Source organism: Bactrocera dorsalis, chromosome 2 (genome assembly GCF_023373825.1).
Source record: "Bactrocera dorsalis isolate Fly_Bdor chromosome 2, ASM2337382v1, whole genome shotgun sequence".
Taxonomy (NCBI): Eukaryota; Metazoa; Arthropoda; class Insecta; order Diptera; family Tephritidae; genus Bactrocera; species Bactrocera dorsalis.
Window position 1 is genome coordinate 49,167,839 of NC_064304.1, and position 27,353 is coordinate 49,195,191.

Genomic DNA, 27,353 nt, shown 5'->3' on the forward strand with positions numbered 1-27,353 from the left:
TATGTACTTATATAATATTGGTTGTCACAAAAGTCTTGCGGTATTTTTATTGAATCAATTCGTGTGGCACCCATACATCGAGCTTCTTAGTGACTCCAAGCTTCTTCAAATGGTTTATAACGGTTTGATGACTACTATGCCGGTCTCTTTCGACCAATTCAGCGATTTTATCGCAATTTTCGACGACAGGCCTTCCGGAGCGTGGCACATCTTCGACCACCTCTACACCAGAACGAAAACGTTGAAACCATCGTTGTGCGGTGGAAATGGAAACTGTATCGGGTCCATAAACTGCACAAATTTTATTGGCGGCTTGAGATGCATTTTTGCCTTTATCGTAGTAGTACTGTAAAATATGCCGTATTTTCTCTTTATTTTGCTCCATGTTTGCAACGCTATAACTCACGAACGACTTAAAAGAAACGACAATCAATCAAACACGTGTTAGCGCGTGAAATGAGCTTTCCAAAAAGGTATAGCATGACTTTTTTGACAACCCAATATGTATGTGGCGTATATATGTATGTTCAATACTCAAAATATGCAATATATCAATAATGCAAGTTGATTTTTAATTAATAAATGACATTAAATGTGGCTCAAATGTAATGATTCCAAGTGCACATCTCCTATCATATTTTCAATATCATCGGTTTTTGTCCTTACAGTATTTAAGACGGACATGCACAAATATGCTGAGAGGAAGCTTAGCCCAAATGGTGTTCACATATCTCTGATCCAAAAATTGTTCAAACCGGCTGATATACCTCGAAACATACGCTAGTAAATGTAAAGTAAATCTCTTTGTTTGTCTTTAATCTTTATATTTTGATAACTACAAAAAGATATGTGATTAAAATTAAGCGATGAAGCTATTTCAGAAAAACATGTGTTTGATGTTTTAATTTTAATATGGAAAAGTTTTTTAATGGGTGAAACCTTTTCCAAACACCCATATATTGAAGATAATGATTTTCACGCACTTTCCTTTTTGTATTTATATTCTCGTGTTTCCGCCAAGCCCACGACACCTCGAAACGGAAATGATAAATGCAACATTCTCATAGGCATATAAAATTGAAAAATTTATTAATCGCATGTGTCACTTATTGACTGCTTAAATGTAATAAAAGTCTCGTTTTCACATACAAAGCGTAAGCTTTGCAATATCATAAACAAACAGCAAGTTCAACAGACACTGGTGCAGAGAAGACCCCAATTAAGTTGCCAATGACAGCGACATGAAAAGGGAGAGAGAGCAGAGCCACGAAAAATAATACAAAAGTCATCATAACAATGACCTGCAATTTATAGCAAATCCCTACACAAGCCAACCAAATTAAATCCTCGAATTTCCAATTTCACTCTTTGGCCTACATTCGACTATAAGCTCAGCTTATGCGCATACACGCGTCACACGAGATCATACGAACGGAGGGAAAGAGCAGTTGCTAAAGTTGGTGCGCCTGCGCATTATGCACGTCTTGCATATTTTGAATGGTATTAAAAGTCGAGTGTCACCCACAGGTAGGTCAGACATTTATGAAAACATATGTATTTATACGTACATGTGTAGGTATATACCCTTAGGCTACACGCGTGACTCAAAGCTACAGCCCGCGCGGCGGGAGAAAAGAAAATATTGAATCAATTGATTGTTAAACATTGATATTTCAATCGGCGTAAATCGTGCGACGAACAGCACACAAGCGAAATAAACTACGCTTAATGGTATATAGTATGTATGAAAGTATGTATGCTCGGTAAGGTGCACGCAATGAGCGGAGAAATCGAAGATGCAAACGTTGAGCTTATGTTGTCTTTGCTTTAATCGAAATGCCTGATTGCTGTGCTTCATTCACTACCGTGAAATCCCTGCTTATCAATTGAAAGCAAGTGTAATGAACGCGTTACCTCACGAAATGGCCCAGTCAATTGGCCGTCTCGGTCGTGCGATTTGACGCCATTAGACCATTTTCTGTGGAGCTACGTCAAGTCTATGGCCTATGCCAACAAGTCAGCGACGATTGATGAACTTCGTACGAATAACGAAAGAGAAATTGCAGCAATATTGGCCGATTTATGCTTGACGCGGTTGAAAATTTGGTTCAGAGTCTGGACTTCTACAAGCGTGCCCGTGGTGGCCATGCAAAAGAAGTCGAATTCTATACATAATAGCATCGAATGTACTTTCACAGGAATAAAGAATTTCAATGATATTCCAACCCGTTTTTGTTTTATTAAAAAAAAAATTGTAGCGCTCTTATTGAAAGCGTATCATATAATGGTTTTGCATCTTAGTTCGTAGAGTATTTACAGAACTTTATAGGTCTTCGCTTGGGTCATTATGAGCGTGGTAATGGTCCGATTACACTAATCTGCAGTACCAATTACTATCAATCAATACGATACTGATTCCTATAAATCTGTCTTAATTTTTACTCAAGTTATCGTTTGAACGGACCGGGGAATGGAAAGCCTCCAGGAACTCGTTTTGCAGTCATTTATATATAAAATGTTCTATATCTATCTCGCTTAAGTTAGGTCAATAAAACTATCATATCGTCTGGTTCAACATATTGCGAGAGTTTACAAAATGTTATATGTGCGTATAAGGAAATATTAATGTGAACCTCTCCACTAAAAAAGAGGAAATAATTATGTATGGAAGTTTGTCCATCTATTTTGATGTCGAAAAAACACAGGTAAAAACGGAACTTTTTACAAAATCCAGGCCTACATTGCCAATTTTTCGAAATTTTCAAAACTTCTCTACTATGCACTTGACAAAAGCTTCCTGATAAAAAAAATACTTTTTTTCGTTTCTGATAAGAAGGAGGCAGAAAGTTGTCGACCGTAAAATGTCAATCAACGGGATCGTTGATATTTCCGCATTTTTGTTTTGTTTACATAAAATACTTTTTAATTTTTAGTTCAACAATACCTTTTAATATTCAAATATGCAAAAAACTTGGATGCGATCTGTTTTTATTCTCCAATAATAGAAGTGGAAAAAATTATCTTTTTTGACGGTACCAGAAATATAACCCTTTATATTAGGTAAATGGGGGCTCAGGGAAGTTTCAACCCTATTTGACATACAGACATACCAGAAGAATTATCTCTGAATTTCAATTATATATATCACACATTCACCGATCAATAGTCAACTATAGATACTGGGGTCCACATATTCGGTACCTAGGGTCTTGAACAGTTTTGATTGGATTTGCACAATTGCAATTACCATCTTGGAGGATTTTATGTCTATGGCGTAATTAGTTCTGGATTTATTGCGCTTTTAGTAATTTTGAACTGTACCGTTATACGGAGATTTCATCCAATTTCACACTATCGGTAGTAGTTCTTATAATATTTGTACTCAGCCAATTTGGTGGTTGTAGCTTTAATGGTTTAGGAGATATATACATACATTCAACATATTAGAGGGTGTGGCCACGCTCACTTTTTCAAAATTTTTTACCCGCAGGTGCCTCTTGCTAATATGATGCCCTGTGCCAAATTACAATTTTATATTCTCATTTAGTGCTTAGTTATGGCTCTTTATATGTTTTCGGTTAATGGCGATTTGGGGGTGTGGCAGTGGTCCGACTACCCCCAACTACGAACTTTTTATTGTATCAAGAAACCCACATACCGAATTTCATCAAGATATCTACATTTTTACTCAAGTTACAGCTTGCACGGACGGACGGATAGACAGAACAGTCACCCGGATTTCAACTTTCTAGTCATCCCGATTATTTATGTACATAACCCTATATTTATCTCTATAAGACTCTGTAGCAAAAGTATAATACGCGGTACTCAATTTTAGAGTTGTCGCATAGCTTACAATAAAGTAACTGCCACAGAACCAAACAAGCTATGAAGATTACCCCGAAATTGTCAGATAAGCAGATTTAAAAGCGGAGAATATGCGCAAAAATAACGAAAATACATGATCTTCATTAAAATTTGCATGAATCATTTTGAGTGTGGGGCGCTGCGAGCGCTGAGTGAGAAGATGAGACAACTTTAAGGATTGAAGCATAAAAGTACTAAGCGAAAATAAAAGAAACTCGTTCTCTCTGAATCACATTCTCCACCGCAACGTCGTCGTGACGCGCGCAAAGTTATTTCATTAAATCGAACCAGGAAACCCGTTCAAGGTCAACCTCACACTCAGCCAATCGTAAGGTGAACAAAATCTGCAGAAACATGCTAAATATGAGTAATGGTGAATGAAACAATTCACCGTACGTGCTGGAGTAAGCTTTCAAACTTTTCTTTACGATTGCATTCACCGAGGCGAAATACTTCAGAAACAAGCATAAATGAAGAGCGCAAATAAATTTATTGTAAATACGAACAGGTCCAGTTTGTTGGCAACTGCAAGCGGAAGTGCATTACTTAATCCGTTTGTTGTATTTCAGTTTGCTTTGTTTTTTTCGCGTGCAGTAAGTTGCCCTACGCAACGCCTTATGATTGTAACTTTGTTGCAAGTGGAACAATGGTTTTAGAGCTACTTGATGTTTCGGGAGAGCACGCTCAGTGAAATATAATCCGAGGGTTGATCTGTACAATGTTTTTTATTTGAATTTCTTCTTTGATTTTTGTTAATATTGGGTAGTCGAAAAAGTATTTTCGTATTTTGTCAACAGATGTCGCTGCAGTCGTATATCTCCAGTGCTACCAATCACATTGAGTTAAAAAAGTTACAGCTGTTCGTGAACGTGAACTGCAATAAAGCGCTTTGTAGGATATTTAGTTTTGCAATTAATGAACGTTTTCCGGCTGTTGTGCCTCTCGCAGTTAATTCAGAGAATGACCAAAGAGTTTATACAGCCAGTGGAAATACCGCCAGCAACAAAATGAACATTTACGAGTTTTTTCTCAACTTTCGTCAGTGAACCGTTTGCGAGAACTTGCTCTATTCCGAAATGCCTTGTTATTATACATAGAATGCAGTCGAAGAAATATTTACGTAGAAAGCAAGGCCAACCAGTAGATTGACATCCAGGTGTCTTCTCAACTAATGCATTAGGACGAATGAACACAATCCACCCGAAAAACAACGATTGCTTCTACCTTCGGGTGCTAATGATTAATGTACGCATTTCAACTGTATTTGAGTCATTGCGTACTGTGAATGGTACGGTGTGTGCAACTTTTTGAGAAGCAAGCTAGAATTACAATTGCTGGAAGATGATAATCTTTGGAATCAAACGATGGACGATGCGATAACTACTGTGAATGCAAATAAAGTTCGCACACTTTTCGCGATGATGATTTCGACATATCAGCCTTCAAATCCGCGTCAATTATGGGATACGAACAAAAATGACTTTGCCGAAGACATTTTACTCGTACATCGCATTCGCCTAGAATTGAAAATAGGTTAATTCTGGTTGATGCTACCGGTGGTTTGATATTAATACTATATGCCGTTTATCAATTCGCGAAAGATGAACTCATCACGAATGTTTGGACATTGACCAAGGTATCATAACTACCATTCCTTAAGTGCACGCGCAATGTTAGCTGCTAAAAATACCGATGTTGATGACTTAAACTGGAAGATTCAAAGTCATTTTCTGGGAGACTTGCACTCATACAAATCGATCGATCGTCTTAACAATGAATTAACCAGTAGAACTTCTAAATTCTTTGGAGAGGCTTGGTACGCCACGGCATTATTTGCGTCTCAAAGTTGGATCTGTCGTTATTATGTTTCGCAATATTCGTGCGTCGAAACTGTGTAATGGAACCCGACTGATTGTGACGCAGCTATCGAGTACAAGGGGCAGAATGCTTGATTCTACGAATTCCTTTGAGTTCCAAGGATTTGACATTTCAGTTCAATCAACAGGACACAAGGATAGTCGCATAGTGTGTGGCATATTTGGAAATTTGCTCACGAGTTGGAAAACCATCTTTTCTGTACATCGGAACAGACCAAAAAATATTGTTTATCAAGCTGTCTTACATTGAAATAAAGAATGAAATGATAAATTCAATTTTCTTTTAAATTTAAAAAACATAATTTCACGCAGGACAACGACTGCGGGTCAGGTAGTAATAAATAGATTTAAAAATAGTGGGAATGAAACTAGAAATAATTAAGAAAAAACTTTAACTTCGGCTGCACCGTGTATTTCTTTTAGTAACTACATATGTGTTCAGTTTGTATGGCAGCTATATGCCATAGTTAACCGATCTGAAAAATTTCTTCGGAGATTACATTGTTGCTTAGAAAATAACACATACCAAATTTCGTGAAAAGATCTTGTCATATGCAAAAGTTTTCCATACAAGAACTTCATTCCGATCGTTCAGTTTGTATGGCAGCTATATGTTATAGTGGTCCGATATCGGCAGTTCCGACAAATGAGCAGCTTCTTGAAGAGAAAATGACGTTTGCAAAATTTCAAAACGATATCTTAACAAGTAAGGAAGGGCTAAGTTCGGGTGTCACCGAACATTTTATACTCTCGCATGATAAAGTGATAATCGAGATTTCATTATCCGTCATTTACATATTTCATTGGTTCCTAATGCACTTATGTATTATACAGAGAAGGCATCAGATGGAATTCAAAATAGCGTTATATTGGAAGAAGGCGTGGTTGTGAACCGATTTCACCCATATTTCGTACATGTCATCAGGGTGTTAAGAAAATATTATATACCGAATTTCATTGAAATCGGTGGAGTAGTTCCTGAGATATGGTATTTGGTCCATAAGTGGGCGACGCCACGCCCATTTTCAATTTTAAAAAAAGGCTGAGTGCAGCTTCCTTCTGCCATTTCTTCCGTAAAATTTAGTGTTTCTGACGTTTTTTGTTAGTCGGTTAACGCACTTTTAGCGATTTTCAACATAACCTTTGTATGGGAGGTGGGCGTGGTTATTATCCGATTTCTTCCATTTTTGAACTGTATATGGAAATGCCTGAAGGAAACGTCTCCATTGAGTTTGGTTGACATAGCTATAGTAGTTTCCGAGATATGTACAAAAAATTTAGTAGGGGGCGGGGCTACGCCCACTTTTCCAACAAAATTACGTCAAAATATGCCCCTCCCTAATGCGATCCTTTGTGCCAAATTTCACTTTAATATCTTTATTTATGGCTTAGTTATGACACTTTATAGGTTTTCGGTTTCCGCCATTTTGTGGGCGTGGCAGTGGATCGATTTTGCCCATCTTCGAACTTAACTTTTTCATGGAGCCAAGAAATACGTGTACCAAGTTTCATCATGATATCTCAGTTTTTACTCAAGTTACAGCTTGCACGGACAGACTGACGGTCGGACAGACGGACGGACGGACAGACAGACATCCGGATTTTAACTCTACTCGTCACCCTGATCACTTTGGTATATATAACCCTATATCGGACTCTTTTAGTTTTAGTACTTACAATCAACCGTTATGTGAACAAAACTATAATACTCTCCTTAGCAACTTTGTTGCGAGAGTATATAAACTGAGGGACTAGTTCGTATATATACAGACAGACGGACAAAGCTAAATCGACTCAACTCAACATACTGATCTCCGACGCTTCCTTCTGGGTGTTACAAACTTCGTGACAAACTTAACATGTCCTGTTCAGGGTTAAATATACATAGTATTATTATTTCCATCCTTACAATTACAATACAGAGAAAAATCACTACAAAGCAATTTACGGAAATTCATGCTTAGGTAAATTACATATTTAATGCACTTTTAAGTTACTTTCAAGAGAAAGTGGTTTCTGAAGTAAAGGATTGTTGCAGCCAAAAAACATTTGATGTATTGCATGAGTTTTATGCAACCGTTTAAATTTTTGTACTGCGTTGTTGTTACGTTTCCACTGCATGATCCCAATATTATCTCCATATGTGTTTCATTTCTGGTTTTAGCTGTTTTTACATTTGTGCTCAACTTGTTTTATTCATTTTTCCGTAGGGTTTTTAATGCTTGTTTCATTACAGTTGCCGAAAATTGCAGTTATTACAAGCTGTCAGAAATGTGGCAGCCATCAATTACCAGCTGTGATAAATACACGTGTCTTTTCAGTCGTTTGTAGTGTCGCGCCTTTTTATCTTCAGCAAACTTCCTCTTTAAAATACCTGCAATCACTTTCGTTTTTTGAGTTAACGCTTCCAATCGGAATTTGTCCAGCTCGAAGCATTGCTACTTACCGGCATGTATATTGAGCGTATTCAGGCAGACATTAGCAAACCATGTATACAATGTAAAATATCTACAAAGGATCCATCAAAATATCTTTTTAAAACAGGAAAAAAAGAAAATCTTAGACAACCGGGATACTAGAATATGACCAAGTTAAAGTGTTATTGACATACACGCAGTCAAAGAGTTGAAGTTCGTTTTAAGAGCTTTCTGATGTCGCATCAACCCTACATTTTTATTTGCGAAAGCCCACGAAATTTTTGTGGGCTCCTTATAATCAATTTAATATTTAACTTGATGGTATTGTTGAGTGGATACGCCGGTAAACAAGAGCACAAGAAACTGTCGGGCAAAAATTGCCGTTTACCGTTGCTGAAATGCATCCGCAACAATACATTCGTGCGCGAACGAGGTTTCTGAGAGAAGCTACGACGCGCTGGACTTTTAAGGGAGCAATTTGTGAGCACAAATGTAATTAATATACAATATATTTATGGTGGGGTTCAGTATGAGTATACTTTTGTGTGATATACACTTAAAATAAAAAATAAAAATAATAAATAATAAAACAAAAATGGTAAGGAAGGTCTAAGTTCGGATGTAACCGAACATTTTATACTCTTGCAACTGCAAGAATCAAAACTACGGAATACTTTAAGCTGTAAAACCAATTATATAGAGTAAAGTCAGCCGGATGTTCGAAAATCCTGATATTAGTTATATGGAGGCTATGTCAGGTATTTTTGCTTATTTTAGGCAAAAGGAATCACTTTTATGAGTGCTGTAATTTTTATGCTCTGTAATTTCCGTTGAGAGAACTACAGTATTTGCCGATATATACGGCATAAACTCACCTGGAATTTCGAAAATTATGTTATGTATATTGAGGCTTAGGGAAGTTTTGACTCGATTCAATCTATTTTGACACACAAAGATACTATTGCCACGAAGGTATTTTCTCTGAATTTCAATTGTGTATTCCATATATTGACCAAATTTTCGGTCAAAAGTCAACAATAGATACTGGAGTCCACGTTAAATTAATTACTTCTTAAGTTGTACACTGGAAAAGGGAAGAAAAGGAGTGTAAAACTTTGTTACATGGGAGGTAGGCGTGATTGTTGTAGGTTTAGTGGTACGAGAGATGTACATACAATAACCTTATTAGGGTAACGACCACTTTTTTTAAATTCTTTGCCCTCAGGTGCCCCTTGCTATTGCGATCTCCTGTGCCAAATTACATTTTTACATCTTAATTTTGAACTTATTTATGGCACTTTATAAGTTTTCGGGTAGTGGTGATATATGTGCGCGACAGTTTGTTGATTACACTTATCTACGAACTCGTATTTTTTTTTTAATATTCCAATTTTTACTCCAATTACAGCTTGCACGGACGGATGGACAGACAGACAGACACCCGGACTTCAGCTATTCTCGTCTTATATATAACCCTATATATATCTCGCATCTCGATACCTACAAAACTGACCGATAAAAAATAATCATAAACACCAATATCTTAGATTGAACAGAAAAACTATTATAGATCGGTGTAACTGTTGGTAGCGAAAGCATTTAGCATTCATTGTTCGCCGAAATGGAAGTCACATTCTCACTTAGTTTTATATTTGACCCTGGCGCCTATAAAGTTCTCCTATTTTAACACAGATTTAAAATTGAGTGCATCTAGCGTATTTATTTATTGCTTTACCGGGTCTTCAGAAGTTTTAAACGGAATCCTATTAGAGGAGTGGGCGGGATTATCAGTCGTGCTTAAGGAGTTGGTTCTGAGGAATTCGAATATTGTAATTTAAGTGGTTTAGAAGATATGTACATAAACTTCTCACCACACAAATGCCCCTCTCTACTGCATCCACTTGTGCCAAATTAGAATTTTATATTATAATATAGTGCTTATTTCTGGCACTTTATAGTATTTCCTTTCATGGCGTTTCGTGGGTCCCAGCTACGAGCTCGTCCTCTTTTTTTCCCGAAAATACGTCTACCAAGTTTCAATAAGATATCTTCGTTTTTACTCAAATTGTAGCTAGCGTAGGCTTACGGTCGGACAGCTATTTTGAATTCGACTCGTCCGTCTCTCTGTGCAAGCGAAGACTTGACTAAAAATTAAAATATCTTAATGAAACCAAGTTACTAGATGGGTGTAATAGAACAACTATAAATCTAAAAAGCCCAATAATCACCCATTAATTTAATATATATAACTGCAATTTGGCTCAAGAGAGCGCAGTAACAAGAAAAAACTCTCGCCGAATCATTTTGTAAAGATAAATTCCATCTGATTCTTTCACTTTTCATCATTCAAATAAAGAACCAGTGTATATTTCCCGATTATTGCGCCTTAAAAACGCCACCTTATGAATTATCAGCAATTTTACAAATCGGATGGAAACTGGATATTTGGATCAAAGTTTCAAACTTTTTATCGAAAAATCGGTCAATCTGTAGATATATTGGTAATCTAAAAAGTTTTTTCGTATTTTATCAATAGATGTCGTTGAGTGAAAATAATGAAGAAATTCTCTATATTTTGACATTTTTGCATAAACTGAAAGAATGTCCCGCAAGCCACCAATAAATTTTGTGAAATGTATGAAGACGATGGTGTATTAGTTCGTGTAGCACAACCTTGTTTCGCCTCGAAAGGTTATGATGAGTGTTTGGTGGGATTGGAATCATCCACTAAGAACTGCTCCAGGCTGGTCAAACAATTGATTATACGTTTTACTGTCGACAACTTATGAGATTGAAGCAAGCAATCGAAAAAAACGGCCAGAACAGATCAACAGAAAGGACTTCGTCTTCCATCAGGACAACGCTAGACCACACACATCTTTGATTACTCGGAAACAACTCCTAGTTGTTCTCTCCTAGAGCTTGGCTGCGAAGTTTTAATGTCTCCACCATATAGCCCTGACCTTGCATCATCGGATTTGTTTCGATCAATGCAGAACTCCCTTAATGGAGTAAAGTTGGCTTCACCAAAAAACCAGCAAATTTATACACTGATGGAATAATGTCTTTAGAGGAAAAAGGACAAAAAGCGGTCGACCAAAATGGTATATTTGAGTTCATTAAAATTCATTATAAATTGAATGAAAAAAATTTGAAATTTGATTAGAAATTGAAAAGACTTTTTAAAGACTTATAAACCTTATGTACCTGAAGGTATCTCCCTGGTAAATTGCATAAGTCTGAAATGTTCGGTTACAACAAAAGATAGCCCTTCCTTACTTGTTATACTCTTGCAACATGTTGCTACATAATACAATAGTTTTGTTCACCTAACCGTTGTATGTATGTATAACCAAAAACTAAGCGAGATAGATATAGGGTTATATATATACAAATGATCAGGATGATAAGAAAAGTTGAAATCCGGCTGACTGTCTGTCTGTTCGCACTTCCGTCCGTGCAAGCTGTAACTTGAGAAAAAATTTAGATATCTTCACGAAACTTGGTATGTAAATGCTATAACTTAGCATTAAATTAAGATATTAAGCTACAATTTGGTAAGGAGTGGCAAGGGATTCCTATTCGCAACAGTTTATGAAAAAGTGGGCGTGGTCCCGTTATCAAATAAATTTAAAGTATACATATATCTCGTAAATCACTTAAGCTCTAACAACAAAATCTTTTGAGTAGGAATATTATAAGAACTTCTACCGAAAGTATGAACATGGATGAACCGATTTCGACAAAACTTGGTACGTCTTTTCGTATTCCTACGAGGTGTGTACAAAAAGTATCGCGAATTTTGTGTTTTTTCAAAAATTATTTATTTATTCATGAATATCTATTTTGTCCCCTTCAAAGTAATCCCCATGAGATATTATACACTTGTGCCAACGGTTTTTCCAATCTTCGAAGCACTTCAAAAAATCATTTTTTTTTTATCTTCTTCAGCTCCTCCTTCGATGCCGTCTTTATCTCGTCAAGAGAAGCGTAACGTCGTCCTTTCATGGGCCTCTTCAGTTTAGGGAACAAGAAAAAGTCACAGATCTGGGGAAAAGCGCCAGATCTGGGGAATACGGTGGCTGCGGCATCATTAGTGTGTTGTTTTTGGCCAAACAGTCGCGCACATGCAACGATGTGTGAGCAGGGGCGTTATCGTGGTGCAATTTTTTTGAATATGTAAAAATCGAAGAGGATCCAAAACACGTGCAAGCAAAGCAGCTGTCAACAATTAAATGAACATTCAAAATGGCCGAGCTTGTCGGCATAAGTGAGAGACATGAGTACCAACATAACGCCACAAAAATTTCGAAATTCGAATATACGTAACCCGCGAAAATTCAAAATTCGCGATACTTTTTGAACACACCTCGTATTTGGGAACCAGCATAAACACCACCAACAATGTCAGAAAATCTAACGCAGTATAACTCTTGCCAACAGGTGCTACTTCAAACTGAGTAGGCAATTGAGGCAAGTAAAGTCCTCTCTCGACGAACAAAAACCAAACTCTATAAGTCGCTCATAATTCCCGTCCTGCTATATGGTGCAGAGGCTTGGACGATGTCAACAACGGATGAGTCGACGTTGCGAGTTTTGAAGAGAAAATTTCTGCGAAAGATTTATGGTTCTTTGCGCATTTGCCACGGCGAGTATCGCATTCAATGGAACGATCAGCTGTACGAGATATACGACGACATTGACATAGTTCAGCGAATTAAAAGACAGCGGCTGCGCTGGCTAGGTCATGTCGTCTGAATGGAATGTGCCTTTTTTAGTATTTAATAAGTTTTGTTGTCTAACCAAATATACATATTCGTAAATTGAAATAAATTAATGTAATGTATATATGTATTCAAAGAAGACTTTATTTAGCTAAGCTGACAATAAAGCTCTTACTTCACTGGAGGAAGTATAATCAGGCCATTTACAATTGCTCTTTTCAATGGGCCAACAGACCACACTGCTGCGTCGTGGCACCGACCAGAAAAGACTACGAAAACGTCGATAAATCGCCACTTGCTATCAGCAACATCCAGAAATAAATGCATGCATTAATTGAGAAGTTTTACTTTCAAATTTAAATTTTCGCTCTTAGCTAATCTCTTCCTTCGACGGCTGCAGGATTTTTTTGAATGTCATATCAAATGCAATTTCCACTGGAAACGGAATACGTTTGAACGGAAATGGCAAATCGATAGAACTCAAAGGACTTCGTAGAATCAAGCATTCTGCCCCTTGTATTCGATATGTGCATCACAATCAATCAGGTTCCATTACACAGTTTCGACGCTTGCAGATTGCGAAACATAATAATGACAGATCCAACTTTGAGACGCAAATGTTGCGGTGGCATATCAAGCCTCTCCAAAGAATTTAGGAATACCACTGGATAATTCACGGCGTCGTCTACATAGTCAAGACGATCTATCGATTTGTTTGAGCGCAAGTCTCTCGGAACTTGACTTTGAATCTTCCAGTTTAAATCAACAACATCGGTATTTTTGGCAGCTAACATTGCGCGTGCACTTAAGGAATCGTAGTTACGATAATTTGGCCAATGTCCGAACATTCGTGATGAGTTCATCTTTCGCGAATTGATAAACGGCAGATGGAATTGATATCAATCCACCGGAAGCATCAACCAGAATTAACCTATTTCCAATTCTTAGCGAATACGATGTAAAATGTCTTCGGCAAAGTCATTTTTGTTCGTATCCCATAATTGACGCGGATTTGAAGGCTCATATGACTCAAATAAAGTTGAACCGCGTACATTAATCAATAGCAGCCGAAGGTAAAAGCAATCGTCGTTTTTCGGGTGGATTGTGTAAATTCGTCCTAATGCATTAGTTGATAACACATCTGGATATCCATCTACTGGTTGTCCGTGCTTTCTATTTTTTCGACGATGCATTCCATGTATGTATGTATTTATAATGTCAAGGCATTTCCGAATAGAGAAATGTTCGCGCAAACGGATCACTGACGAATGTTGAAAAAAAAACTCATAAATGTTAATTTTGTTGCTGGCGGTGTTTCCACTGGTTGTACTGTATTCTCTGGGTTGAAATACACTCTTTGGCATTCTCCAAATTAACTGCGAGAGGCACAACAGTCGGAAAACATTCATGACCAATAACCGTTCAAGACCAATAACCGCCATGTTGCTTCCTTTGGTGACGTAATTACAAACGTATTTTAACGATTACACCAAACTGCAATACTCAACATTGATATTAGTTTTGAATGGGAATTAGACAACAATGGTGAATATAGTACAATCCGTGTGTTGTCAGCTTCGATATTCACTATTATAAATTTAATACTGAATGTTCTGTCATTGTCGTCTGGTGAGCGACGCCGATAGAGTGGATATCCATCATTTCTAGTTTGTGTTTCCGAAAGAAAATCATGTGGATAGTGTTTCGTGCATTTATTGTCAGACATACAAACCGAAGTGGGATTGTGGTGTCCGCAAGGTCCATGAACCATATTGGTTTTCATCACTTCGTATAATACTGGATCTTTCTCTGCATCAGGAATTTCCGCATGACTGAATGAGTTCATCAATTCGACTTGGTGTAACCACCATCCACCATTCAAAGAAGAATGTGTGCGTGCGGCAAACCTCTCTTGTTGCTTGAAAAGTCATGCTGTGACATCGTGACGATCGCTTGCTTATTGATCGCGATCCATAATACCGCACGTCTTTCATCGCATCCTGGGAGTACTCGATCATGTGCCTTGGGCTGCTAATGTATGTTGATGAAAAGAACGCCGACTGATTTTAGCGCGACCTCTTCGTGCCATCGTAACAAATTTCAATCTGTAATTGATCACTTTGTGTGAAACACACATAACGTTTTCACTGAAACATTTTAAACAATTTTTGAAACAAACGACAAATTTGAACGATTCAAATAATTGAAAAACAAAACAAAAAACAAATTGAAAAAGAAATTACTTTTTCGAAATATCCAGTTTTCCGACTTTTCCTCATGAAAAGTATAAGGTATTTTTATTTCTAAACTCTTCCCGATCCACAACGAACAACCTCTGAAAATTTTTATCAAGATTGGTCCAGCCGTTCTCTTAGCGTTACTAACAAACAAACATTCATTCGTTTGTATGGAAAAAAGAAAAAGGCTGTTTTTAGAGGTTTTCCGGAAATTTTTCGAATTTTTTTTTGCCGTAAAAACCATCCTTGAACCTCAAGGAACATTTAAAAAGCGAATAAGCAAAATTGGCCCAGGCCTTGTTGACTTATGCGCTTAGCAATACATTTTGCGATTCATTTTTATACATACATACATACATAAATAAGATAAGATAACGAAGTAAAAATTCTTACCTCGAAAGTTGATATTTGCATTCTGAAATGACTATAAAACACGTCATTAGGCATTTGATTAATTGTTTCTAAGAAGTTTCTGTTTTTCGGTATTTGTCTCCTTGGCACATTTTTCTGCACAAAATTGGCTGCCAGTCCTTTACGCCATTTTAAAATCATTTTTGTTAAAAACAGTGAATTTGGTTTTTTGAATTCATTTAAATTTAAACATTCTTTGCTTTGTTCGGCCTTTTTTTGCATTAGAAATCTTTCTAAACGCAACAGTGTTGCAAAGTTTGTTTATACAAAGTTTAGAACTAGCAACGTTGCAAAGTATCGAGTGTGTATACTGCATAAAAACTGTGCATCCAGACGTTTAGGAAGTCAGCCTTACTTTCAATTATGCACTGGCTATAAAGGTATTGTATTTTACCAATAAATCATTGAAATTAATTTCCGTTAGGTTCTTCTTTTTATTTTTCTGTGTGTTCTCACCGACCATTGAAGCCTGAATATATCGTTGAATGTATCTTTTTTGCAGAAAAAACCGTCAATGGTAATACAATTGACATAACGAACTTACAATGGCTAAACAGCCACAGAATCTACACGTATGCACATATGTGCCCACATATCCCAGGGCTACCAAAACGGCTCATGAGCTCTAGCGCCTACTTTACCACAAGAGATTGCAAAGCCACGGTCACATACATATGTAGGTAAACACACACAATTTTTATTGCTTGCATTTGCATGTTGCAGCATCCTTTGTTGTAACTTAATGTGTCCTTCGCCTTGATCTTGGCCTCAAGTTAATTCTGTGTGCTTGCTGCTTTTAGTTTTGTTATTTTTTTATATGGAACTTAAAGATAACATCTTTACAGCCATCGTATCTAAAGCACCTGATACATGAATCTCATCACGTACCAGACAGCAACATATGCGTGAATTTTTTCATTATAATATTGCTCCCTTCGCTCTGCCACACTCGACAACAGTGGTGGATAAGTGACTCTGTACCATTCGAATAAATCAGTAACAATGCATTCATGACTTCACTTACTATTTGCACAAGCAAATGTATGTATGTATGTACGTCTCAAGTACACCATATATCAACATGTAGGCATTTTTATAAAATTGTTTGTGCTTTACTTTTCATTAGTCGAAAATTGTTGCTACACTCTCAGACTGTCAACGCTTAATTGCAATAGATGTCGTCGCAGTCGTGGTCATGGATGCTGCTGCGAAGATTTGTTATTTTAATGAGCTAACAATGTGCAGGAAATGGTAAAGGAAATACCGAAATACAATTTAAAAGGTAGTGCGGATCAAAGGCCAAGGTATGGTAATTAAAATAATATACACATTAGGGTAGGCCAAAAAACTTTTACTTTGAGCTAGTCGACTTAACAAAGATTAGTTCGGAACTGTTTGGAAAATCGTTAAATAACACAGGAATTAATTTAAATTTTTTCTATATAACAATATAGAAAAATATTTCTGTGTTATATCAAAAATCGTAATGTGTCACCTATTAATTTTTGTTTCAACATTCTGAACGTTTCGGTACCAGAAATTTGAATCCGTACACGAAATTTAATGGGACTTCTTTGTTGAATAATTTCATTCATAGTAAAAATCGCCGAATTCACTTTATGTACTTCAGAAAGACAAGCGTGTACTAAACACTAATGATTATTTTATGTGTTGTTTGATACCGATGCCATTAACTCATATCAACCTGGACAAAATCTGGACAAAAACATTAGGTTTTCGTAAGAAATTTAAAATAAAAAGTATTACTATTTTTTGCCCACAATAGTATTAATGAAATTACTTTTATTCCAATCCTCTGGTTGACTTAGAAAATGTTCAGTTGCACCCGAAATTAGGGGAAACTCTCGATGACCTGACGAAAAGCCCATTACCGGCTGGGTGTTGAAAAATAAGATTACAATGCTCATAAACAAGCGAGCCTTGACGTCTGAGCGTCTCAACGATGATGATTATACACATAATTGCACTACTCAAACTGAAGAAAAAATGTGTGTTTGATGAGATAGAAGGTCTGTTGGTATTTCAGCTGTCCTGATTACGAATTTGAGTTCAAGGATTAACCACAACATCACGTAGAGAAGGATATTTTTTCTATTATTGTCATTAGAAACCAAAATTTAACAAGAAATAGTCACAACATGACCAGTGGCGCATCCACGGGGGGATTTTGGTGTTAAAACACCCCCTAAACTCAGAGAAAAATATGTGTTTGTTGATATGGGTTTGGAATGAGGTTATTGATCAAAAAAATCACATCAAATTATAAGCAATTATAATAAGTTACAAGATTTTTGTTGTTATTCATATAATTCGAACTTTATCTACATTTGTACAAGCAGTATCGCTGAAGCTCAGTGATTAATTGAGGATTACACGGAATCTCAGATTCCATGCTATATTTTCCTTAGTTTTTGAAAGAATTCTTCTAGTATTTCATCAACTGACAGATCAATATCCCAATGAATATTCATTGATGCTAGACCAATAAGCATCTTGACCTGTCGTATTTCGTAAATAGGTTTTATTTCTCTTTAAACTTGAAAAACTTCTTTCCGGGGATGCTATTGAAACAGACAATAACGCCAATATGCGTAAAATCTTGAAAACATTCCCAAAAGACGTTTTGTTCACTGCTTCTAAAGCTTCGAGAGCATTCCGAAAATGCTTGCCTGAAGTTCGCTGTTTCCACATTTTCACCTCCGCAAGAAAGTTTTGTTCTGAACAGTTGATCACCCTTTCATAAAAAGAGCTTTTTTAGCGTCAAATTCGTACTTTGGGAAAAATACACAAAAATTTTCTAACACTGATCTGTGGTCAAGAAAGCGGCTTTTCAAATGAGCAATATAAGTATCAAGAAAGGGAATATAAAAAGCAATGCGATAGTATGCCTCAGCGTCGTTCGTTTTCAAATTGAAGCGATTCATTTGGCGACTACTGTAGCGTGGTACCTTTATTTCTGTACCTAGTTCGGTGCATACTTCTTCAACGTTATTAAAAATCAAAAAAAAAGTTTTTTTCGGCATTTTGTCGCATTTCTTCGAACTCTTTTAAAGCGTTGTCCGCTAATCTAATGGCTTCTGCGAGATCTTCATCAGGCGATTGTAATTGCCGGCTGAGAGGTAGAACGACTGCATGTACGGATTGCATTATAAAGCAGGAAATTTGGAATTCTGTAGCAGAAATCGCAGCAACAAGCTGAGAGGCCGTAGTTGAAGTCTCCGGATCCTTCCAAGTTACGATTCTTTCTAATGATTTAATCACGAACGGATGCAAAGCGATACCGCTTCATGGCTTTCAGCCCATCTTGTTGGGCATACAAATTTCAGTTTTTGTTTTCGATATTCATTTCCAGACTTTTCAACACTTCCAATCGTTTTGGCCAACGGAAAAAGTTGTGTAACGATCCAATTGTTCCTAGTGCAGTTCTGATACCAACAACTTCGCAGGCTGAGTTGATTCTCAGATTAAAGCTATGTGCCATGCTATGTACATAGATCGCTAATGGGAAACTCAATTTTACGAATTCTTGTACACTCATTGCTGGAGCCCCATCATACCCTTGGCCATACCAAAAAGAGCAAACAATGCCAACTTTCAAAAGATATTTCATTTTCGTTTTCGCTAACTCTTCTCCGGTCGTTTCTGTAACGGGGACAAATGCTAAGAAATTCACTCGAAGGTTTGATGATTGGTCAAAGTACCGCGCACAAATGGCAAACTGATCAATCCCGGCGATGTCTGTTGTACCATCAGCTAATATTAAAAATCCGCGACTGTTTGTTATCGAGAGTTTTCATTTACTTTAATACGACAAGGCCAGTGGATATACAAACATAATAATTAGATAAAAATAGTTTAACGACGTTTGAAATAATATTACGAAAGAAGCTTGGTTGCGAAAATATTCATCAACATGTCCTTGTTTACTAATACGAGTATATCATGTGCATTATTTTGTACACATGCGCACTATAACCTGCCCCTGCACACCTCCCTGTACATGGTCAACTTTACAAACTCCTCATTATCACATGCATAATTATTTGTCAAGTTGCATAATTAACTCATTCTTTTCAACAGTATGTATAATATAATTTTTCGCAATTCAACTATCCTTATACGTTACCCATTTTTTGCACAAGACAAAATAACTGAATTTTCGCGAGGGAACTGCTATATTAAAAATACGTTGAGTAATAAAACTTTTCGTAAAACCCGCCCCCCCCAAAAAAATTTTTCTGGATCCGCCACTGAGCATGACTGTAAACTAGTGTTATCAATTCGGAACACTTACACTGTTGGGATGTATATCGTTTAACTGCTTCGCTCTCAAGTGTATGCCGATATGCCAAAGACGGCCGCGTCATACAAGACGAGGGAGCAAACGAGAATTATACCCTTAATTCACTTTGAAAAGACTTTCTGCTGCCCATCATATTCATAAAAGTAATCCAGAAACAATAGCATTTTGAAAAAAATGATAAGAAATGCATATTCGTCCCGGCTGTTGGAGCTTTGAGCAGTAATTCAATTACCGGCAGCAATAACATAGGACAGCAAATGTGCCACAATCAGCTAACGAAATCACTTTCGTGGCACAAGCGCAATGCATCATAAAAATAAAATAACGGGTAACACCCACAAAGTGCATGACGCACGTAGTAAGGTTAAGCCACCGAAAATCAGAACTCGTGCGCAAATATGGAGGCCAAGGTTATTTTCCACTTTGTAATAACTTGTCCCATTACACTGCGCTGTTGCTGTGGCCCATTGACGCATGCATAAAATCTGGCCCAGAGCGCATCCTTTTGTTTGTTTGTAGGTTATGTGCATTTGCAATTTCGTTTGTCTTATAAAAATGCTCACATTTTGCGTGACAGCTGCGTGTGTGTGTTACCATAAACTGAATTACTTAAGTTTTTATTCTGGTCTCACTCGCTATTTTTTTTTTACTAAATCTTTTGTTTATTTATGTTTTGGACTTACAGGAAATAACTGACCCAATTTTTAAACGTTCCGGTTTCGTTGTGCAAAACCATGCGCCTCTTCAACACTGAGCATGCCCGTATTTATAAAAGCGGTTGACAGAAAATTTTATCCGTTGAACATTGCTTTATCTCCATCTCCACATGCACCACTCGACGTCTGCGTTGATGTTGACACAGGTTCTCAATTTCTTTGGCAAAGTGAAAACGTATTAAAAACGTCCGTATGTATGCGGATATGCTCAATGGCTTCATAAATTGATTAATCGGGCACGTCTTGCGCTCCGCTATTCCGCTCAAGAATTCCTCGACGCTTTTCATCAATTTCAGGGAATTTTAATGTCATAAAAATATAAGGTTTAAAAAACCACTGCACAAATGTAGATCAAAATTTGAATTCTGCAAGGCATCCAGTAATTGATTAATTATACGAAGAAATCGAGAATAAATTACAATCCTCTGAACTCGACCGAAGAGGCTAAATTTAGTGCATTGACTTAATGTGGAAAACGTCAACCAGAGGATCGAAATTCTTCACATTAGGGATTTGAGATTTAGACCATGGTATATACCAATTCCATTCTATCTCAGTGCCAAACCACATGTCCAAAGTGAACAGGAGTTAAAAAAAAAACAGAACTTTACTGAACTTAACAAAATATGTTATAATAATTATATAAATAAAGTAAAAAATAATATTATACGTAATCCAAAATTGTTCTATGGTTTCGTCAACTCCAAACGCAGGATTTCTAATTTTCCGTCCGCTTTGAAATACAAGTCTAGTATGTCTAGTGACAATCACACCATTTCTAATCAGTTCGCTGAATTCTTTAAGTCCAATTACTCTCCAAAATCTCCAAAAAATGTTCCGCATCAGCACAAGTTATGTCCGATTTCTGTCAATAATGCACCTACCATTTCCGAAGCAGACGTCTTATATCAGTTAAATATGTTAGAACAATCATACAATTATGGCCCAGATATGATCCCCTCATGCTTTCTTAAGAAATGTGCCAAATATACATATATACCAACTCCTAACAAAACTATTTAATTCATCTCTTATGCAAGGCTTATTTCCATCCATATGGAAAAAGTCATTTATAATCCCTTTACATAAGAGTGGATTTAGGTCATCTATTGAAAACTATAGGGGAATAGCAAAGTTGTCTGCAATACCTAAACTTTTTGAAGCAATTATAACAGACGACATAACCTTCCGGATCTCTCCACTAATTTCTTGTTCTCAGCACGGTTTTCGTGAAGGAAAATCTACAATAACTAATATGCTTGAATTTGTATCCCATGTATCAACGGGCTTTAGGGAGAATAAGAATACTGATGTTATATACACAGGTTTTAGCAAAGCCTTTGATAAAGTAAACCATTCAATTCTTTTGAATAAACTTGATCTTCTTGGTTTTCAACCAATATTTCTAAAATGGGTTGCTTCTTATCTTAGTAATAGAATTCAACAAGTCATATTTAACGATCATTTTTCTGACATAATCAATGTTTCTTCAGGCGTTCCCCAATGTAGCCATCCAATTCTGTTCTTGTTATTTATTGATGACATATCATCTGTTGTTAAGTCTTCAAAAGTGTTATTATATGCTGACGATGTAAAACTTTTTAAAATGTATACTTCAAACAGCGAAAGATGTCAGTTGCAAACAGACTTAAACAACCTAGTTTCTTGGTGTGATAGAAATGACATGCCATTGAACCTTAAAAAATGTAAAACGATGTGCTTTTCACGTAGATCTGTAGACCCTACTTCATACGCAATACAAAACTTTAGGTTGGAACAAGTATGTAGTTTTGTTGATCTGGGAGTAACTATGGACCCCAAACTCAATTTTAATCTTCACGCATCTTCCATGGTTTTTAAAGCTAAAGGCGCTCTTAGTTTTGTTAAACGTTGGTCTAAAGAATTTAGAGATCCGTTTACCACAAAAATTCTTTTTACATCTCTGGTGAGGCCTATATTAGAGTATGCTTCTGTGGTTTGGAACCCTAGTTACCAAGTCCATTCAGATAAGTTAGAGTCCGTTCAAAAACAGTCTTTACTTTTTGCCTTAAATCATTTGCATTGGGATTCCAGTTTAAATCTTCCCCCTTACACTAACCGCTTAAAACTTATAAATCTCCCGACACTCGCTAGTCGTAGGGAGATGCTTGGTATAATATTTCTTGTAAAACTCATGAATGCGTCAGTCTGTAGCCCATTTCTCTTATCTGATATTAGTTTTAACGTCCCTGCTCGCTCTACCAGGCACCCTTACTTTTGAAATTTTCTAGAACAAATTTTGAGTTAAACGAACTATTCCGCCGTATATGTCATGATTTCAATTCTCATTCCAGCACATTTGATCTAACAGACTCACTCTTTACCATTAAAAAAATTATCTTATCTACTCTCAACAAGTAACATTTAAAAATTATAAACTTTAATTTAATTCTTAATTTTGGCAGTTGAAATTTTTGTTTCTGTAGCTGAGCAGCTTAAGATCGTAACGCTTAAAACAATTAAAACAGACGACTCGCATGACTCTTGGTGGCGCAACTTACGGTCCATTTCTTGAGATGAATTGTTGTCCAAATAGTTTTCCCTCAAAATGGCCATAATCGCGAGCTGTGTGGCATGTAGCGCCATCTTGTTGAAACCACATGTCAACAAGTTCAGTTCTTCCATTTTTGGCAACAAAAAGTTTGTTAGCATCGAACGATAGCGATCGCCATTCACCGTAACGTTGCGTCCAACAGCATCTTTCGAAAAAATACGGTCCAATGATTCCACCAGCGTACACCCACACCAAACAGTGCATTTTTCGGGATGCATGGGCAGTTCTTGAACGGTTCTGGTTGCTCTTCACCCCAAATGCGGCAATTTTGCTTATTACGTAGCCATTCAACCAGAAATGAGCCTCATCGCTGAACAAAACACGCGCGCGAAACACATTTCGAACCGAACACTGTTTCGGTAATAAAATTCAATGATTTGCAAGCGTTGCTCGTTAGTAAGTCTATTTCGCATCGATGAAATGTCAAAGCATACTGACACTTTCTCTTTGACACCATGTCTGAAATCCCACGTGATCTGTCAAATACTAATGCATGAAAATCCTAACCTCAAAAAAATCACCCGTATAGATGGCGCCACCAGCGGAAGTCCTGCTTAGTTTGGAATACACTTTGTATATTTACATACACTTTTTTTATTTCACGCACTGACCGACAAACTCGGCATAAGGTTTGTCAGAAAAGAAATCGACCGATTTTATCTAATAACTTTATAATGTCATTTACTAAAAAAATGTTCCCTGGGTGAAGATACCTCACAAACAATCACCAATCATTTGTAGCAAAATCAGCCAGATGTTCGAAATGGTAATAATTACATGAGAGATAGGTCAAGTTTTCGCCCAATTGTATTTATAGTATTTTAGGCTCAAAGATATATTGTTATCAGTGAAACAGGCTTTGCAATTTTCATCGAGAAAACTCAAATATTGCTACAGAGTACAATAGTTTTGTTCACCTAACTGTTGTATTTAAAACCTAAAACTAATTGAGGAAGATATTGAGTTATTTACTATATATGTATATATGAATCATCAGGATGATGGGACAACTTGGAATCCGGAACACTGTCTGCCAGTCCGTTCGTGAAAGCTGTAACTTGAGTAAAACTCGATATTTAAATAAAACTTGGAATACATTTTCCTTAACACCATAGGAAGTCTGATTGTAATATAGCCGAACCGGAACCTGTAAATTGTCATAACCAAGGCAAAAATTAAGATAGAAAATAGTATTTAACACATTAAGTGCCAAGCGGATTTGACAAAAATCTTCTAATTTTACCAAGGTATTTTTTTGTTAGAAAATTGTGTAAAAGTAGTATATATTATTATCTGATGCATTCCCTATCTGCTTTATTGTCTACTTTGGATTTTATAATTGTTTTCATACGTCGCACGTTTTTGTACGACTGCATGACGACAGCGGAATCGTAAAAATCGCTGTCGTACGAAAATGTGCTACGTGGTTTTTTTTTTGTTATTTCTTTGTTTGTATTTATTAGTTTTATTTTGATTTTATTTTTGTTTTACTTTTTATACTCTCACAACAAAGTTGCTAAAGAGAGTATTATAGTTTTGTTCACATAACGGTTGTTTGCAAGTCCTAAAACTAAAAGAGTCAGATATAGGGTTATATATATCAAAGTGATCAGGGTGACGAGTAGAGTTGAAATCCGGATGTTTGTCTGTCCGTCCGTCCGTCCGTCCGTGCAAGCTGTAACTTGAGTAAAAATTGAGATATCATGATGAAACTTGGTACACGTATTTCTTGACTCCATAAGAAGGTTAAGTTCGAAGATGGCAAAATCGGCTCACTGCCACGCACACAAAATGGCGGAAACCGAAAACCCATAAAGTGTCATAACTAAGCCATAAATAGAGGTATTAAAGTGAAATTTGGCACAAAGGATCCCATTAGGGAGGGGCATATTTGGAAGTAATTTTTTTGGAAAAGTGGGCGTGGCCCCACCCCCTACTAAGTTTTTTGTACATATCTCGGAAACTACTATAGCTATGTCAACCAAGCTCTACAGAATCGTTTCCTTCAGGCATTTCCATATACAGTTCAAAAATGGAAGAAATCGGATAATAACCACGCCCACCTCCCATACAAAGGTTATGTTGAAAATCACTAAAAGTGCGTTAACCGACCAACAAAAAACGTCAGAAATATTAAATTTTACGGGAGTAATGGCAGAAGAAAGTTGCACCCAGGCTTTTTTTAAAAATTGAAAATGGGCGTGGCGTTGCCCACTTATGGACAAATACCATATCTCAGGAACTACTTCACCGATTTCAATGAATTTCGGTATATAATATTTTCTTAATACCCTGATGACATGTACGAAATATGGGTGAAATCGGTTCACAACCACGCCTTCTTCCAATATAACGCTATTTTGAATTCCATCTGATGCCTTCTCTTTATAATATACACATTAGGAACAAATGATGATAGCGGAATAAAACTTTACACAAATACGGTATTTGAGCTGAGGTATCCCTTGTGGAAAAATTGTCGTGATCGGACTATAACTTTTCAAGGTCCCTGATATCGAACACGAAGAACTCAGTGCCCAACCTAACCTAATTTTTCACCGAAAATATCGGTAAATCTCTCAGAATTTAATTCTAATTAATTTTAAAGCAAAATAAAAAAATATGTAAATGACGGATAATGATATCATGCGAGAGTATAAAATGTTCGGTGACACCCGAACTTAGCCCTTCCTTACTTGTTTATTTTAATTCCTTAGATTGATTTGTAAAAATTAGTTAAAAATGGCGAAGCGAAAGGTTACAGAAAGTGAAATATTGGAGACTTTGAAAGCGAGTGATGGTTTTTGATTAATTATTGTCCACAATCTCCCAACACACCCTAATGCATTGATTATATGTATTGATTGTTTTCCAAAATATATGCACCTTGAAAACTAATATATGTATACATATATCTGAATGTTAATTTGAATAAATAATCAAACACAAAATGTACCTAAGAGATATTATAATAAAACAAACAAAAATTATCATAGCGCTATGAAAATCGGACCAAATTTTTCTGCAAATATCATCCCACGCTGGAATCATAAAAACTTTCAAGTAATGTCACACGAATGCTTACGAAAAGGTAGAATGCGAAACAGCCCCTGTCGTACACTTTCGTGCGACGTGGCACATATGTACATAGATACTATTTTCAACACCTCTTACGATGCCTTCAAAATAAATGAAACGGTCTCCATAAGACCGTTTTGTTAAAAACTACTAAAAGCCTAGTCTGATAAATCAATGACTTAATGCCTCAAAGATGTTAAATCTTACTTCATAGATGGTGGAAGCTGTACTTTCATTGGGTAATAGAAGGAGTCGGAGTCCGAGGAAGACGACGAAAAGGGTTTTGGTCTCTTCAACTAAACAACACACCACTAAAGTACATGATGAGCTTGCCACCGCCCAACTTTGGTGAAATCAAATGCCTACAGAACAACAACACCAATTTGGACCAAATTCAGTATGAATATTAGTTTGGCATTCTTATGTACAGCGTGAAAATATGTGATATGAGATCACTACCACGCCTGCTTTCTATATAACACAACTTTAAATTCCATTTGCTCCTTCACTTTGCAATATATAAATCGAGAACCAATGAATATCAGGATAAGACTTTGCTTTTTAGGAATGTCATTTGATGTCAAAAAATTGCCAAATTCCAAGCATAACTCTTCAAGCCCCCATATATCGAAAATTTAAACCCCTTTGCCTTTGGTGAATTTTTGGCGAAAGTATAATGTATTAAATTTATAATTAACAATTTGAGAGACTCCTCTCCAGATAATGGTATAGCAGTGTATCTTTGCGCCTAAAACGGATAATGGAGTGAAAACTTGTCCTAGCCGCCATATAACTAATACCAGGATTTTAAAATTTTACGGTTTTTTAGAATAATGAATGCTGAATTCTTTCGCAACATTTTGAGATATAAATTTTTACCAACAACTAAAATTATTCCTCTGCTTTGAGCCTTGATATTGCAAGAGTGTAAAATGTTAGGTTACACTCGAAATCAGTCTTCTAAACTTTTTATTTATATTTGTTATTATTTGAAAACACAATATGTGATTTCATTGTGCCTGTTACGTGTCGCCAATAATAATAAATGCTGACATATTTATTTGAGGAAACTATGCCGTATAAAGTGGCAACCCTATTCCTGACGACTC